The following is a 19,620-nucleotide window of genomic DNA, read 5'->3' as shown; positions in this document are numbered from 1 at the left end:
ACCTAAGTACATTGTTCATTCTGTACCACCTTGACCTCCCTTGAAAGTACAAATTAAAATTCAAAAGCAGGGAATTTGAAAAAACGGCCTTCAGTGGGAGAAAGAAAAGGAATTGAAATCAGAGTAAAGTTGGCTTTGATTAAATAGAAATCTGTTATTATAAAAAAGGGGTTGGGGTGAATGGCAACCATTGGCTTTTGTGGATTATACCAGGCAAGACAATTGAATGAAATGAAGGGAAGTTGTTTGAAGCTCCACAATAAACCACTCTTCCCTTCTTTCATGTTTCAAAGTGAAGGAACAACTAGGTTGTTAACCGCACTCCAACAGCCTCCTTTGTTCCATCTATAGATCATGAGCTAACGGAGAAGCAGGTTTACTTGAACCGAAGGGCTGAAAATGGTCAAACCAGAAGAGATCCTTAAATCAGGTGTGGTACATCAGGGGCAGCTAACTAGCAAGGATGCTACTTGCATCCCACACTAGGAAGATCATCAGTCAGAATGAGGTAAGAGATGTGAGCGATGTGTGTGTGTGTGCACATGGGGGAAGGGGGTAAGAGTACCATCACAAAGACCATAAACACCATTTCTCCACCATAATGAGAGAATCCCTGTTTTTCTGCCTGTGCCATGTCTACTCTTTAATTTAGAGACAGCCAAGAGTCTGTCCACACAAATGCAGTGTGTAAACAACAGTCAAACATAGCCAGAGATGTCCGTGCAGCATGCATTTGAGCAGGGTCAGATATCACTCTACATTGTTATCTAGTCCATTTGAAGGCTTGGAAACCCAAAGCAGCCTCTCATTTGAAGTAGAATCTCCTTAAACAGTTCAGTAGAGTTGGCTCGAGAGGTTATAGGTAAGTAAAACACACACACACTGCACACACACACAGAGGAAAGCACTGTTCTCAGTACAGTGAAAGTCATCTGCCCCTACCTGGCGGTCTGTAGTCACTTCTGGATTTTGTTCAGAGCTGGACGACAGGTAGAGTAGGAGGCAGATGCTGAAATAGAACTGAGTGAAAACACCTCTGTTTGTCCTGTAGAAATATGGATGCCCTTATGCCTGCACTCCCTCTCTTTCTTACACACACATCCACGGTTCTGACACGCAGCACTAAATCTCTCCCTTTCTCTCTCTCGCAGCCTTGCTCCTACTCGTCTTCCCACCCACCTACCCCCAACTCCCTCCCCTTCCCTTTTCACACACTCACACACACACACACACACACACACACACACACACACACGCACACACGCACACACGCACACAGTCATTCTCTTCAGCCACACATGCGCACACTCACTGATTCCATCTCTCTCCAGGCGCTCACTCATTCGCTCTGAAACATGCACTCTCTTGTACATACATTCAGCCTTGCGCTGTCTCTTTACTCAACAAACAAGCTCTTTGTCTGCTTTTGTCTTTCACAAACAGGAATGAGAATGAACACGTACCTTTTTATGTAACTAATTAAAATGCTCATTCCTACCTAGTTTTCCCAGCCCCTCCCCCTTTTATTTTATATATAATATGACAGATAGATAGATAGATAGATAGATAGACAGACAGATAGCCAATAGTAAAGACATTTTCAAACAAAATGTTATTATAATTCAAATGAATAATTTTATATTTCTAAGGTGATAATTGGATGACCATAATGTGAGTATAATGTAGGAAAAGTTTTGAAATATATATATTTTCTTTTCTTTTTTTTTTTTTTTTGCAATAATGCCTACTGCTTCTCGTATCTTTCTCAATAACAGGGCTGTGCAATTAATCACAGTTAAAATAAACTCACAATAGGAGCAACATTCTGATTAGTGCAATCATTTGCACATTGACACGATCTCGCCATTCAGAATGTAGTGCACAAAAAGGTACCAATGAGAGAAAAGAAAAGAAATTTGGAAGGTGAATAAAGAATTAAGGAAAAACAAAAAGGCACAAAGAAATAACCGCCTGTATTGTTTATAATAAGACAAATTATATTATACCAAATTGCACAACTCTATTACATAAGCACCACAATGCAATGTTGGAGCACTTGCACTACCCGCCAAGCCACATCTCCGACCCCTTTCTCTGTGTTATTTACAACTCCTGATTCTGTAGTCTGGGCTGTCGATATGAAAACTAATAATTTAGTAATTTAGTGTGATTAATTATGTAAAAAGTAATGCTTGTTTAAAAAACAACACAATTTATCATGCCCCCTGACCCGTATGTAAAAACCATAATAAAAGTACATATTATCCTACCATAGGATTATGGCTTTTTTACGATCCACATCAGCAGGGGACTGTCAGACCTCACAACCAACGCAGCTACTAAACTAGAGCTGGGAACACAGGACACAATCTTGACATCTGGACAAAGCACAACAGAATGCAGGAGACTCGAGATGCGATTTTCAAATTTTGATTCAGCATTTATGAAGCTGAAAACAAGTGAGACACTCCAAAAGTGTCCAATTAACACATATGTACAGACCAACAATTAAAAATAGTGCAGATGATTTTCTCACCTTGGGGGTGCGGGCATTCTGTTTGCTTTATTTTCTAATTGTTTTTCTATGCGAACATACACTAGATGGACATCTTTGTCCATTATGATAGATGTTTTGCTGTTTTTCAACACCTTGCGCCATGAGCGCTATGTTATGAAGATGCCGAGTCAAGTAAAAATAGTTCAATCTGACCAATTAGATTAATCTGGGGTCAAGATAAGCATATTTACATATGAACAAGCATATTGAGGGTTTAAATTAGCAACCTTGTATGTGAGTTAATACGTTAAAACATCTAGCTGTTTTTAACACAAGACACTTTTTCTGTCTCTCTCTTTGTAGTGTAGATCCAGCCCACATCCCCTTGAGGAGTCAGTCAAGGGCATTCCCAAAGAAAGTGTATCCAAATGCACTGTGAGCCAAGAGCAGCTGCCGGGCCCCTCCCCTGGTACAGATGCTTGGCCCGGAGGGTAGGGGGGCGGAACTATGGCCTAAAGGGACTACAAAAAGCCACTATAATAAACACTGCTTGAGCTCAGCTTTCTGACAAACCAGTTCAGTACAACATTAATGTTAATTATGAGTTCATAACTAAATCAACTGATGTATATATTTGTTGGCTTGATTCTTAGGTGCTGTTTCGGGTATCTGCTCCTCTGGCGTCTCAAACTGGAGGGGTTAAAATGAGAATGGTTTGAATTCTCTTCAAGGTCATTCTCTTCAGCGAGGAAGACTCATCACTGCTTCAGTCTGCAGACGCAGATAGGGGAAAGGGGGTGGACTTACTGCGGGTTGAATGCACTTCTACCTTTGCTCACCCTATACACTTCAGTGCACTCAGGTGAGATACATAAAGTCTCAGAATCATTCTCTTTCTGTGGTATTAGTGTCAACCTTTCTCTCTTGACCTCGTTCTTTTCCTTTCTCTTTTTCACACTCCGTCTCTCACGCTGTGACGGTTCATTTTTCCATTGTGCTTGCATGTTTGAGGCAGCAATATGTTCTATCTGACAGTTTACATTAGCAAAAACCTCTCAGCAATAGAATAAGCTGTTGGCCATTAATGACATCCACTTTCTGAGCTCACAGAGATACAAGTCAGGCTTCCCTTTTCATGTGTACACTTCACACCACCTTAAATATTATTCCACAACCTGTTCTACAGCCTTGTAATTAAAAGGTTAGTGTCTACATTTTTTTATGTTAAAATACTTTCTCCAGCCCCAGTTTAAAGGAATATTCTGGGTTCATTATAAGTTAAGCTCAATCGACAGCATTTGTAGCATATTGTTGATTACCACAAAAATTTATTTCGACTCGTCCCTCCTTTTCTTTAAAAAAAAGCAAAAATCAAGTTACAGAGAGGCACTTACAATGGAAGTGAATGTGGCCAATTTTTGGAAAGTTTAAAAGCAGAAATGTGAAGCTTATAATTTTATAAAAGCACTTACATTAATTATTCTATTAAAAATCATGTACTATTTGAGCTGTAAAGTTGTTACAGTCATTTTAGGGTTTGTTGACATTACATTGTCATGGCAACAAAGTAGAAAAATTGGCTATAACTTTACATAGGTTGTAAACAAATCATGTTAACATGCATATCTTTGATGTCTTGTGGTTATACTTTTGAAAAAGTGAGTATTTTAACTTTTAAAAATTGGCCCCCATTCACTTTCAGTTTAAGTGCCTCACTGTAAACCAGATTTTTATTTAAAAAAATAAAATAAAAAAAAAAATAAGGAGGGACGAGTCTAAAATAAATTTGTGATACAGTAAACCTGGAATATTCCTTATAGGGACAGTCCACCCAAAAATTATACTTCTCTCATCATTTACACAACCTTATGCAGTCTCAAACTGTTCTGATTTACTTTCTTCTGCAGAACACAAATGAAAATATTTTGAGATATGATGTATTTATGTGTTGTGTTGGTCTGTTTCTCACCCAAAACCAATCGTATCGCTTTAGAACATATGGATTAAACCATTTGAGCTGAATGGATTACCATTATGCTCTTTATGTCCTTTTGAGTTTAAAAGTTTTAGACTACATTGGCCTGCATTGTAAGGATATAATTACATAATTTCTCCAATGAAATATCTTCATTTGTGTTCCACAGAAGAAAGTAAGTCATCTGAGTTTGAGACTGCTTAAAAGTGAGTAAATGGTGAATTATAATTTTTGGCTGAACTATTCCTTTAATATGCAGAGAAAACTAAAAGTAAGCTATTTGTAGGTTGATTCCCCCCAAAAATGTAACACAGTGGCTCTGTGGCACTGACTACTATAAAAATATTGCATTATTGGTTTGAGCATGCTGACCTGCTTGACACATCAACATTGGCTCAATCAATGACATGAGATTTGCGTGGGACTATCAGTTGTCCAACCAATGGAAGACAAGGGGCAAGGTTTAGAAAAACAGTTTGAAAACAATAATCATTTCAGTTCTGTTTGGTGACACAAGTGGTGTAGAAATTGCACACTTCTTAATCTCTCCACAAAACGGTGCCATTACACTAGCCTGAGCTCAGAGGCGTGCAATCAAACCAGTGTGATGGTGCTGTTTACCAGGAGCGAACTACTGCAGCAGTCATCTAAATGAAACATCTGCTCAAACTGTGTTTTCTATGTTACAGACAATTACATAATCACAAAAGTGATTTAAATTAAAAAAAGTTTAAAGCCATTACCATTACTGGCTGTTTTGATGAGATATTTTCTGATGTCAGTTAAAGAATGTGTAAACTAGTTAGTCCAATTGAGCATTCTAAATTATGTAATTTAGAATGCTCATGTAAATTATGACAGATTCTTTATTTTTGGGTGAACTATGCCTTTAAGGAAATAATAATAATCCAGAACTAAGTATGTTACAATATGGTACAATAAGCTGCAAACACAGCACCTTTTGGTATTGTATCTCCAAACATATATAAGTGTGTATGATGAAGTGAGCTGAATTATATTGATGAAACAGGAAATGCGTGTGCTTACACAAGCAATCAGGCATGAAATCAAACCCAGTGCAAACAAATTTAAAGCTTCATGATTACCCTTGTTAAGCCATGTGCTCTAAACATCAAACCTTTAGAGGGGGACGTGTCTCTTTCTGTCTTTTTTTATTTAAACAGATGCATATTGAATCTCATATGGTGCAGCGTGACTGCATGTCTTGCAGTGTAGGTAGATGGTTAATATTCTTGACTGAGTAAACTGAGAGTCGGCCAACTGGTGCTGTAAGAAAGGTGATAATGACAGCGACGCCACATAAAAGTAGGCTTATTAATTGAAGGTGGGGGGTGTTTCAGGATTTTTTCACATTTCTAACTCTGTGTTTCACCAAAGCCTTCATTATCTCACGTCACACTGGGTTTATCCACCATTTCTCTCCAGCTCACAGCATACTACATGTATGTGCACTCCCATGATGCCTCAATGTGCACATCAAACATTCACACGCCCCTCACGCTGCATCCGTAGATATTTGGTGCTGAAAATGATGGATCATTCAAGGAGAAAAACAATAGGGGCACATTATTAAATCTCACCTATCACTTGCAGGTAAGAACCAGGATGGATCTCATTGTGCATAATTTACTGCATTGCTGGCAGTTTGGCTGCTCAATCACAATGTAGTTAGTGCAAAATATACTGCCCTCTTGGGGATGACAGCTCTAAATTAACACATTGAATGACCTTTGAACCAAAATTAAACAATGGGAGGGTGTCCATCTTACAATAAATAAATAAATAAAATAAAAAAATCCCAAACTATCATCTTAGGTCAGATAATTCTTGGGTAACTAATTAGTTGAGCCTTCTTTTTGAAATTACAATGGCTCAATTCCCATGGGTGCATCTGTTCAGATATTCATGCATCTATGCGTAATAAACTATCATGTTGTGGCTATAATGTTCTGTAAGCACAGTGGAGATTTTATTCTGGTCTTACTATTTTAGTATACTGTAATAATACAATTGACTTTCTAAAGCAAAGATTACATTTGTAGTCAAGGTCCCAGTTAGTAGTCAAAATTTGGAATAAGCAATTACTATAATGTAATACATTTATGCATTTGGCAGATGCTTTTATTCAAAGTGATATACAAAGTATTCAAAGTATATTCCAATGTTTTTTTCCCCCATACAATGAAAGTGTATAGTGACTAAGGCTGTCATTCTGCCTAACTCTCCTATCATCTACATGGAAGAAAGTAATAAAAGTTTGGAACGACATGAGGGTGAGTAAAAGATGACAGAATGTTCATTTTTGGGTGACCTATCCCTTAAAGACACAGAACTATAGGAACAATAATAGTTCAATTGTTACAACTTGCATACGATGAGTCAAAGAAAAAAGTAACTGTTTATGATGTTTTTCACTACCATGTTTTTTTGGATATAGTACCACGGTAATCCCATAGTGTTTTGGACATGTACAATGAGAGCACTGCACTTTTTTGTAAGTGTTGCTTGTTCAAAAACATGCCGTCGGTGTAATCAAAGCAAGTTCTTACGAGAACATGGTGAGCTACTATGACGTCAGTTCATTCTGCAGGCCTTTGCCAGTATTTAGCAAGGTGAACAGATAAACAAAATGGCCTAGAAAAAAGTATTTAATATAATAATCTCAGATGCGCCGGTGGCAAAGGAGAGCACAGAAAAATTAATTAAGTATGGAGCTCTCAGCTGCCACAGTAAATGAGGTAAAGCAGGAACACAGAGCTCACTTACACCTGCTAACCACACTGAGTGCCAACTCAGTGATTTGTCTTATATAAGAAAGAAAGAAAGAAAGAAAGAAAGAAAGAAAGAAAGAAAGAAAGTTTTTTCAAAGGATTAGTGTGGACATGGCCTTCATTTTAGTCTGTTCCTCACACAAAGCTATAGTAACTTATGACTCTGGAATATAGTCGACAAGTTAAATGGACCAGAGATTTTTGAATTTTTTGATGCAGAGGACCCCTAAATATTAGCATCCCCTTGTGAAGGAAATCCTTTCTAAAATATAAGAGCAGCTATTTATTTTCATGAATATAGACACATTTTTACTGTGTAAGATAATTGACATTTATATTGTCATTGCAAGGCCAAAAGAAATGATTAAAACATTATCTCAAAAATATTTACTTTGTATTGCAAGTTGACGGTAAATCTTTTGGCTACACACTTTTAGAGAAATGCTACATGTATAAACATCAACAAAAAATGTTTTTTTTTTTTTTTAAACTGAATTCAAATTAATTTATACAGCGCTTTTCACAAAAACCTTGTTTCAAAGCAGCTTTACTGGAAATATTACTTTTCAACACAAGCTAGCATGAGTCAGGCAGTGATGAGGAGAAACTATTGCTGTCAATAGAACAGAATTAACTCAGTATTCCTTGACAGTCTTTATAAAGCAGAGGGAAATAGTAATAGTGTCAAATTTGATTCATGTTAACTTTTCTACAGTTCGTCTTTACAGAACATTCTGTAAAGTATCTCTTTTTTTTTTTTTTTGTCCCACAGAAAATAAGAAGTCATATACGTTTTAAACAATTTGAGGGTGCGTAAATTATCACAACATTTTCATTTTTGGCTATCAAGTTTGTCGTTTATATCTCCATCTTTCATAGAGTCATTAACATTAAAATGCTACTCATTTCATTGCTCAGTTCAAGCCACCAAACCTGTTCTGCCCCGAACAGTCAAGTCAAGTCAAAATTTATTTCTAGAGCACATTTAAAAGCAACAGAGTTGCACCAAAGTGCTGTGCAGTAAAATGTAAAACATAAAAAATAAAAAAATCCAGGAGCATTCAAGGACCTTACTCCTTGAATGCAAAACCACAAATACAGAGCCTCTCCTTGAAAAATAAAACACTCTACCTGTGACTTGAGTGAGAGAGCATCTGAAGCAAGCACTTGAAAGTGTCACAACTACAGAAAGTCCAAGACAGAGAAGAATGCATGGAGAAATAGAGTGCAAATAGAGGAAAGGAGGGAAGGTCTTGATCAAAGCATGTCCCCTAAACAAGAGAGGGCTCTCAGCCAAACAAAAGGTCAAGAGTACTTTAGCTGTGAGAATTAGATGCACCCAGTAAGCATCATTAATGTGAGTGCTGGTGTTTTCACTCCTTGCCTGTTCTCAACTACCACACGGTATACAGTCTCTTAGTTACACAATACACGCATTAAGGCTTCAGCATCACTGCAATCAATAGAGGCTTCTGAGAAATGTAATTTTGCATTTCATTGCAAGTGTAGGCATACAGTAATAATGAGAATACAATCTATACTCAGGTAATCACCTCTTCAAACCAGAGAGATATTAGTTTTATAAAGCCATTTTGTGTCACATTAAATACATCCATATGCTAATGCCAAGATGGCTTTACAAGACTTTGATGACATCTTTTCAAAACTGGCAAACTGGCAAAATTCTGATCAGTTTAAAATGAGCCGAATTCAAAGGTTTGTGTGTGTGTGAGGATCTGGAGCAGATACATGCAGGAGATTTTAAATGCATTTTAGGCAGAGAAACTTCCCTTAATTACTTCTGATAGTTTAATTATGCTTCTCGTTTGCCAGAAGCAGCAACCTGCCAGGCTCAAGCGAAACAGCTTTATTTCCATCATCTCCTCACTGTCTCTTTCAATTCTTCTCTGGATGCCTGGGAACCCTCCAAGCTTTCTTCAGTGTACGCAGGTGTTCATTTCAGGAGTTGACACTCACTCCTCAACAACCCTCAAATACACAAACATGCACGCACACAGTCTCTCTTCTCCCCTTCTGACACCTGTGGAGGCCATTGTCTCTGACAGGAGAGGAGGACACGCTGCAGATGTTGGGATGGTAATGAAGTGTGAGAGAGGGAACGTCCAGGACGTCCATTGTAATCATACTCTGCACATCCCATCCTTGGCCCCTCCACTTAATTAATGCAGATCTAGTCAGATTAGCTAGGCTGGAGATGGGTAAATCCAGATGCTGCCGTTTTGCTGTCGCCCATCCTTGTTTCAGTCCTGTTGAAAAGGCCAACTTAGGACAGCACAAATTTCAATGCTGTTTCAGGCTAGTTTACATTCCACTGAAGAAAGAAAGTCATATGGGTTTGGAATGACATGAGTAATGAGTAACTGAAATGGCACGTCCACTTCTCAAACTGTTATCTATTGAAAATGTATTGACATGTAGACAATACATGCTTTCACAGAACCTAACAGAATTTAACCTAAGACAAAATCAATTAAGAACCAATGCCACTGCCCAGGCTTTACTTTCACACAATTTTAATAGAAAGCATAGTGCTTTAAATATCTAGACTTAACTGTGTTTCTTTGTCTTCCTGCAGCTAGTAAACACCTGTGCTTTTTGCATTAAAGAGGAAGACAGCGTCTGTGAGAGTGAGGAAGCCATTCCCACAGGGATCAATTTAATGGGGGCATCAGAGAGTTGGAGTGAGCTGCTGTGATTCAATGTCTACAAGATCCACCTCATTAGCCATTCCACTCAGGGTGAGTAATTAAGACTCTTTCATAGCCCCACTTTGACCCTGATGACCTCAGACCACGGGGAAACTCCCCAATCACACAAGCAGGCTTGCAGTGGAGAGGGCTCTTGTTCATACAAACACTTATAGATGCCCTCACTCTTACACACACTACTCATGATTTTAAACAGTTTACTCTTCTTAAATAGTTAAACTCAAAAATGGTAATGCATATAGACAAACTGATAAACACACTCTCAGGACAGGTGAGGCTATGTTTGTATGTGGGTCTCAATGGCAGGGTTGGCTCTGTGGATTGGGCCAAGGATCAGGTTGGCTTTGGAGAGCACTCATTAAATGTGTTTATCGAGGGTCTGATAATTAAATTATCATGCATACAACTGCTGTGCACGCAATCAGCTTAAATCCTGTGCAAATGACGAAGCCATGGATTGCAATCAGCACCCTCATGCTGGACTTCCAATGTGAATTTGTAGATACATGTAGCATAATACCCTTGTAATTACCAGTTTGTAATCTAAAAAAAAGTCCTCGTAAACCACCCAAACCTACCCAACCCCCCCCCCCCCCCACCCCCCACCCCCACACACCCACACCCACACCCACCCACACCCAGACACAGCAGGTGATGCATCTGCAAGAGAACACAGCATTTTAGCACTGCCCAGGATCCAGTATTAAGTAAACTGATGACCCAACAACACAGTTGAGCCTTGGTAATACATCATGATGCCTAAATGGATTGCCCTGTCCCGGGGCAATGAGACATCAATAGATTCATTGTAAAACGCAGCAGTTGCATGCGGAAGCGTTTATAATGGGAAACGTACTTAAACACGAAAGTGAGTCATTGCAGAAAAGATCAATAAGGCTTTACTGATTTTAAATATTGCACTTAAAGATCTTTGCTTCCATTTCTGGTATACACTATATTAGCACAGCAAGTTTTCTATGTAATTTCCCAATGCTTCAAAATTCATATTTCAGAGTGAGATGCCCTGTATTCAAGCTGTGGCCTTCATCGGGATGTCTGCATGCAAAGCATGTGATTGTTCGCCTATACTGTGAGCGACTGCTGTTTATTATGCAGTGTTATAGAGTGTGAGATTCACATGCATGGAGACATTCGGGTTGGGAGGGGTTTGGGTGGCTCCTGCAGACTCTAAGGTAGATTGATCTCTGGTTTATTGAGGAAGATCATATGCCATAAATCCAAAAGATGCTTTGCCACTCCCAGCTTTCCATGTACCACAGATCTTGGGTTGGTGAATGATGGCAACAAATTTGATAGAGAGATACAGCTCAGCTGAGCCAAAGTTATCTAGATCCACCAATCTGATAGCAATACAAATTCTGAAAACCCTGACACAGGTGATAGTATTGCATGGTTTTAATTAGTTCTTCGGCAGTAATTACAACACATGACGTCAGTATGTACTATGGGTGGTAGAACCTGGTGGTGTTGATAAGATATCCCAAGGCACGTTGCTAAACCACAGCTACGGCAAGTTTATGGCTCACATCAACTTGGAGACACCCTTGACAATAGCATTCTGCAATTAGAAGCCTCTAACTCACTGATGTTAATTAATTCATTGTCAATGACGGCAAGCGGGTGCCATGTGGAATCTCCCAAATTAGATTGCTAATGTTCTTCTGCAAGAAAGAACCTTCTCCAAAGGGACCTGTGGGGTGTGACGTAGTCACAGCCTCAGATAGCGTGCCCTTAGACCACTGACTTTCTGATACATGTCACACACAAATATGGTAATAGATGGCCTGCCCTAATCAGATCGGATTTCAAGTGATTTTTCGTTATTTGTTGTGCGACAGGTTGTTACGTCAATTGTTGCGACAAGCAGACATATTTCATGTCATATGTCAATTCCTTCTCACATTTTTTATGCTGTTGTCTGTGACGAATGTGTTCAGGTTTGGAGGTTCCCCTTATGAAAAACAACCAATGGTCAGCATCCATTGCTTAAGTCTTACATGGTGATCCTATACTAGTTTGAATCATTACTAGTGATGCACCGAAATTAAAATTTTGTCCAAAACCGAAAATCCTGGAGACACTGGGTCGAAAACCGAAACTGAAAATGTTTACACACACACACACACACACACACACACACACACACACACACACACACACACACACACACACACATATATATATATATATATATATATATATATATATATATATATATATATATATATATACAGTTTATATATACACACACATTATATTATATATTGTGCTGTTGTGCTCGTTCGTGTGGACACACACATACATACTGTACTGTACAGATGCACGTCTTAATTATAAGCACAATCTTTTTACCATCAGTATACATTTAATCATTAGCTGCTGTTTACATCTTTTCACATAAACTGCTGCATTTTCTTCATGTCGGTGTCTCTGTTACTTGAATTAAAGTTCAGATTTTTGGCCAAGATTTTCGGCTTTTTTTCTCTTTTGGCCGAAAACCAAAAAATAGCATTTGCGGCCGAAAATTTTCAGTGGCCACAATTTCGGTGCATCCCTAATCATTACTATGACAACCAATGTTGATATGCTGGCAAAAGCGACCGTAGTCTGAACAGAAAAATATCAGATGTCTATATATAACTTGCAATTTGAACATCCAAAATAAAAAAAATATGTGCTTTTTACTGTTGGACAGACAAAAATTCTGATTACAAAATCTACACGAATTTCGAATTTCAAATTCAAGTTTTTCAGCATCTGTCTATTACTGTGGTATCAACTTTTTGGGATAAACCAACTAAATGACACACAAAAATGTTTTTATGAATTGATTACTATACGTTCTTGGCTAGAATAAGCTGCAAAGCATACCAGACTTAATGCTATTTGTCAAACGTCTGGCTACATGAGACTAAGTGTAAGGTGATATCTTGTTTGGTCTTTACTCTGTGCTACTAGCTTAATGCTATAACACTAGCAATGTAATAGTTCACATTGAGGTTGTGAAAGGAAAGAGATACGTATAAGAACAACCATGGGCTCTTCTTTTTAACCTCATTGGCTATTATAGCCAACAGTGAATTGCATTGTTGTCACATCTGTGCAGAAGACCCTTCAGGGACAAATCTGGAGGCATGAGAGGTCCCTGCCAAGTTGAAACATCCACCGTTCTCCTTCTAACCCACGCTCTGCCACTTTGGATATGTCATGACCAATAAGGATGAAAAATTGAACTGTTTGCAGCAATCCCGCTTGGAGCCTGTGCCCCGAGTCCTTCCTTATTTGCCTAGGGGTGCTTTATTTTTTTTTTTTGCTGAGGTGCCGAGCCCCTTACGCTCAAAACAAAATGGCATTTTAACAAGGACTGAATCAAACACAATACCTCTCCAAATGGCCACTCAGCTTCGTTTATTTGGCCCAGCTGCAGAAAGGTGCTATGCTTGCACAAGTATAGTGTTATAAATCACAACCAGAGCGGTAATCCAGCTGGTTTACAAAGGTATAACAGTGTAAAATAGTTGTGAAAGTGCCAGTCCAATTAACTTCAATTAAAATACATATAGTATGTGTGTGTTTGCATTTTCTTCCAGTCTTCTTATTGTAAAGAAACAATTCACCCAAAAATTTAAATTCTGTCATTTTACACACTAATGCCAATCAAACAGAAAATGGTGGCTATGTCAATAACATCAAACCTAATTGCTTCTGACCAGGCATGTGACATGAACAACATGACTTTTTAAGCATTTTATTCATGATTCGATTCTGTTCTGTTCATTGCACAAAGTGATTGTATCGCTTCAAACTTGGAATACAGGGGATTAGTCTTTTTGATAGTTTTTACTTTATTTTTATGATGGTAAAATTTTCTTTTTACCTTTATTTTTCGAGCTTGACAAACCAGAATCACTATTTACTATGGCAAAGAAACCCTGTGAAAACTTTTGAAAAATGTACCATTTGTGTTTCACAGAAAAAAGTCACAGGCTTTGAGCGACATTCTGGTGACTAAATAAAGATAGAATATTAACTTTTGGGTCCTTTATTCCTTTAACATCTTCATAGTCTTATAGTCTTCTCTTTTTTTCCTTGCTTATGCAGTCTCATAGCAAACTTTGAAGGACAACACACTGTTCTTAAATGCAATGAATAGAAGAGAGGACATTGACATTGAGCATCTTTACCAAGGGATGCTACAAAACATTCCTTTATCCTTTATCAATAATTTTTTTACCCTTTTCTGCTCCTGAAGGGTAAAATCCAGCTTAAATGTTGACATCCACCTCCCCTGAGGACTTTTCATATTTTTCTCGACAGTTTGACTATCCATATTTCAATAAGGTGTGTTAGTGTCTTCTCCAGCCAGGGAGCGAAATCAATACTGCATTAGTCAAAGTCTTTAACCCATGAAGGGGAAACGGGCAGCTAAGTAACACAAACCTTTTCAATCCAACACCTCCTACATGAGAGAAAAGATGCTGCTTAGAAATTGTGTTACAACCTTAGTATTTGACATATTGAATAAGAATGACAGATTGCCAAAGGGAGACCACAATGTATTTATATTATTTGGAGTATGTATTGATTTCTTCAGTGACTTAAAATAAGGTATGTGGATGGGGTGGCGTTCTTGGTGCATGTGTCCTGCTAGCATTGGCGACTAGCATAGTTGGTCTATATGTTGACTCAAAACCTAGTGAGCTGTTTTTCAGTTAAAAAGCCCTAACACCATTGTTTACCTTAGTATGCCTTTTCAAAAGTTGCTGATTTTAGTGGAGTGGTAAATTATATTTCATTATGGAAAAGAGACATAAACATAGCAAAATCAATGCAGAATTTATTTCAACGAACTCAAAGAATAAATGCATCCAAGATGACGAGAGAAATTATATTCTTATAATTCATTCAGTTCTCAAAAGTGTCGATAAAAATAGTTTAATCTAATGGAAATTGACAATTTTACCCAATATTTGCATGTACAATGTATTTTTATATAGCAGTTAGCATGCCTTAGAGGGCAGATGCCTATGTACTATAGACAGTAGACAAGACAGCAAGGCCGCTCACCTGGTTCTTGGAACAGAGCTGTTTTTAGCATTGGAGGAATCAAATCACTTTATTTGATCAAATCACAGAACAAGCATGTCCATCTGCTAGAACAACACTAACCAGCAAAAACCAGCATGGGAATTCATGCTGGTCTAACCCGGTCTTTCAGCAGTTCATGTGGCTATATGAGTCAGCAGTGCAAGAGCCATGCCTGGTGTATATTGTGTATGGTGTGTTTAGATGGGTGTGTGTTTACTGTGTTTGGCTGGGTGGCAGGGGATGAAGGCTGAGTGAACAGATAGGGGATGAAAGGCGTGCAGGTGTTTGGCTGTGAATGGACAGGGAACCTCTCCAGCCCCCTGGCATTTCTAATGAAACTAAACGGATACACGCATGTCTGTGTGTGTGTCCGTCTGGTCTTTGAAGCCACAGGACAAAGACTAACCTTTAACTCAAGGTAGCCTGCTGCCGAATCTTGCTTCAGATGCTCTCTCACTCAAGTCACAGGTAGAAGGTCCTTCTGATCTGAAAACAGAAAGAATAGAGGTCGACAAAATTAATATACAATATTTAAAGCTGATGTGTGTATTTTTTAAAATTTTTTTTTTTAATGTTTAAGTACTTTCTCTTATACAAGCTCAATATGAAGAGACATTTACAAGTAAACCATTTTTAGGTTAATTTCCCCAAAAATTCGAAACTCTGCGGCTCTGTGGCACTTTCATTATTGCTCTGTTTGTTTGAGTGGCCGGAACAGTCCAACACAACAACATTGACTCAACCAATGGTGTGAGTTTGAGGTGGGACTATTTATTTGGTTAACCAATGGCAGATGAAGGGTGTATTCAGAAGCCATCTTCAGTATTCAACAGCCATCTTGACATGCCAAAGAACCTTTTCCAGTCTTGCAAATACAGACTAAAATCTCTAAAGCTCCAAAACTCTTTAAAAAAAAACAAACAAAAACAAAAAAACTGTAAACTAATTTTTTAGTCTAGCTACTGTGCACGTGTGTGAGTAAAGATGGTCGAAAAACAGACCATGCCTTGACCAACAATTGAACGTTGTATTAAACCATATTTAGCATTGCAATTTCTCTCATTTATTATTCACTGAGTTGCCTGTCTCCTCCTTATACTTATAAATATTTATATATACTTACATATATTACCTGTCTCTGAAATCCTCAAAACATTTTAAGTGAAACCAATATAACTTGAGTCCTAATTAAACTTTTCAATATAATCTGCAGAAATAGCCAGGAGGAAACCAAAAACCATTCTCATGGCACAATCAGTTGACTCAAATGTAAACATTAAGAAATAACCCATAAAGCCAGTGTCATTTCCTCCTGTTGATTTTCCAATCAGCTGGGTAATCTCAGTATCTCAGTGGGGAATGAGGAGTTCGGTATCGACAGGTCGGTTTCACAGCTGACGTCCTGCATGTTCATTTGCGGGCTGGTGGAGTTGCGTAATGTGCCTTTGAACCAGAATAAAGAGCAGCTGGAGATCTCCACACAACAGGTGCTGCCTGACACTGGGGCATGGGATAGAAAATGCTGCCTATAGAGTATGTGAACCAGGATGACCCATACAATAGGAAATAAAAATCATAAATGTGATCTCTTTAATATCTCAGTTTTTCTCCTAGACAGCAATGAGATTAAATGAAGAGCAAATGGACACCTTTGATTTTCTCCTGAGCACAAGACCCAGTATGTGTTTTCACTAGAATTACGAAGAGATCTCAATGTCTTAAACTGAGATCAGATAGAAAATAGACAAAGATACATGTCTGCAATAATATTAAGGCTTTAATATGAACTCAAATATTTCTCATCAAATACTTCCAAGACCAAGCTATCTGTGCTATGCTATCCACATTAATTTTATTTCTATTTACCCTATACTTTATGTCAATAATTATCTATATTTGTATTCAACCTGAGGCATTTTTGGAGAAATATCTAAGACAATGTTGAAACTTAGATAAAACATAATTGAGATCTCTATTAGCTCCATTAGCTCTCCCGAGCTATGAAAGAGAAACCTCTAAGCAATAGATTTTTTTCTCTTTGGGAGTAACAACACTTTACTCACAGCTAGGTCTCTGGCTAACCACTAATCAATATTTCTAGAATGCAAACTATTTTAAAAGTACACATTTGGCTAATTCTATTTGAATACAAAGAGAAATTGTGCCATCTAGCAGAATGCATGTGGCTGCCAAGCAGAGCAGATTGTTGAGGTAGCTATTCTAAGTTCAAATCATATAGATAAGCTCTTGCAGACTTGATTGTTGTCTTCTTTTTAATGTGAAAGTAAAAAAAAAATATTTATCTTTCTCAGTGTGGTGAAGCCCAGTTATTGATAGAATGGCATGCTATCAGAAGCAACCATGAGAGAAAGTGAGAGAGCGAGTGGGAAAGAGTTTCTCATCCATATCCTCTCTCCTCAGAGGCTCTTTATCTGGGCTTTGATGCACAGATTAAAAGCTATTACTTTAGACTGGCAGGTGTTGGAAGGCAATGCATGGATAGGCAATTTATTCACTCACATATGGAGAAAGAAGAAAACAATGGCTCTTTATATGGATCCCAGCCTTTTATCAGTCAAATAACTAACACCTTGCTGCCACTGGGATAAAAAATGCCAAGGTTTACTGATCCATTTCCCTCACATCGACATAAAGTGCTTAATTTCCATTTGGAGACTTGCCAGTGGTGTAAAACAGTTCTTTTATATGACATTTCTATAACACATCCTTTGTGTAAACACTCTTAAAATAAAAGCAGAGGAATAGGTTTGAAAAAAAAAAAAAAAAGAAAAAAGACTGTTAACTGCCTTCTGGTACAGGGGAGACCGGAGCTAGTTGTCACACTTTTTAATTCAGGGGATATTTCTCCAGGTAGGTTTATTTTTGAAAATCCAAATTCCAAATCTTGAAGTCTTGGGTACAAAAAAAGCTATTGAACTTTTGCACCATTACTGCCCAGAAAAAAAAAAAAAAAAAAAAAAGATACAGGTAAATGAACACACATTTACCTTTGTTACAGCTTTCCGCAATAGTGGAACATGTTGCCACATTATAAGGTGCAAGGTTAAAAAAAAAAAAAAAAGCCAATTGGGGATTTACATTTTTTTTTAGGTAGGACAATAATTATAAGGCACAAAACAATTCCTGGAAGAACAAAAATAGAACATGTAACCTGAAAAATTATCAAAACATTGTGTTGGCCTTCAAATATTGTTATTGGTAAAATGTGACAGCCTACCTTGCTAAAAAACATGACAACATGCCCTGACCTGACTTTTATCAAAAGTACCTTTGACCTAGAACACATTTACATTTTTCATTAAAAACTACCTTCATTATATAGTTGATCCTTGGCGGAGTGTGGTTTGATTATGTTTGCTTGTTTACCCAAAAGCTATATAAATAAATATTATGATAGTGAAAATTAACTTTAGCATAGAATAAAAATATATATATATATTCCAATTTAAGAGGGTTAAACAACATAGAAAACCACTGCTAAAGAAAACACATTTGCACAATTGGACTTTTGTCTCCAAATCTTATTACTACTGAGCTATACGTAGCCCCTGTGACAACTTACCCATGTGACAACTAGCCCCAGTCTCCCCTATGTTAAACAAAATGGTCTGTGTATCAATATGCAATTAGAACAAAAATGCCTGAATCTGAATGTCACTGATGTTGACCCACAATTTGCGGTGTGCTATCAGTATCGCTTGTCTCTATTGGCTGGCTGTGGTCGTGTTCCAGCTTTGAGTCCATTAGAGTTGCTTTGAAACTACTTATGTGAGGTCTGAAGCACAGCCAGAATGAACAGCTGCTTCAGCGTGTAAATCATCCTGTATAATGCAGAGGCTGTAACCATGAGAATGCCCAGCCTCCCTGCCCACCAATCAATGATGCACCAGCAATTTGACAGCTCCTACTGACAATCTCCTGAAACAAACGGCACAAGTGTGGCACAAAATGACGTTCCCCGTTCCCCAATTGTCTGCTGTCAAGCCCACCAGTTAATTAGTCTCTGCTGTTTTTCATGTTTGTGTCCATGAAAGAATGACGTTTCCTTTCATGACTGGCTTCTCTCTTCATCACATTTCTCTTTTATTCCTTTTAGTTCATTTCTTCATTGATTCCATTCGGGGAGTTGTTGTGTCTTTGTTTACGTTCTTTGCCGTTCTTGCCTAAAATGGGGTTGCATGCAGAATGAGTATGAAATCCCAATTTTTATTTTATTTTGGCAACACATTTTCATTAGTTTTACTCATAGCTTTTCAGATTAAAAATTGGAAACACTCCCAGGCAGCTATTTTCTATGGATACAGTGGCATACAATAATACCTTCTATCTACTTGAATGGGAAAAGACCAAAATCTCCAAAACGGTTTGTCAAAATAATGATCAAATAACATATTTCAAATCATCAGGAAAATCAGAAATCCTTCTTTAGTTTAGATCAAGTAAAAAACAAATAAACAGCTAATGCGTATTTTGGAGTTCACTGACATGCGAGGTCTC

The 19,620-nt window shown here is 37.9% G+C and overlaps 1 protein-coding gene across 6 annotated transcripts in view; it reads right to left on the bottom strand.

Moving 5' to 3' along the window:
* LOC127436792 (synaptotagmin-1-like) overlaps positions 1 to 19,620 on the bottom strand; it is a 316,083-nt gene that overhangs the window by 137,328 nt on the left and 159,135 nt on the right. For 4 of the 6 annotated variants that reach the window (XM_051691178.1, XM_051691179.1, XM_051691177.1 and 1 more), the window contains exon 3: positions 15,509 to 15,588. The gene's annotated coding sequence lies outside the window, so the exon portion shown is untranslated. Of the gene's footprint in view, positions 1 to 942; positions 1,088 to 15,508; positions 15,589 to 19,620 lie in introns of those variants that run through there. The other 2 variants (XM_051691180.1, XM_051691181.1) reach the window with 2 other exon arrangements.

The sequence above is a fragment of the Myxocyprinus asiaticus genome, chromosome 47 (assembly GCF_019703515.2).
Source record: "Myxocyprinus asiaticus isolate MX2 ecotype Aquarium Trade chromosome 47, UBuf_Myxa_2, whole genome shotgun sequence".
In the NCBI taxonomy this organism is placed as follows: Eukaryota; Metazoa; Chordata; class Actinopteri; order Cypriniformes; family Catostomidae; genus Myxocyprinus; species Myxocyprinus asiaticus.
This window is presented reverse-complemented; position numbering and strand designations above follow the sequence as displayed.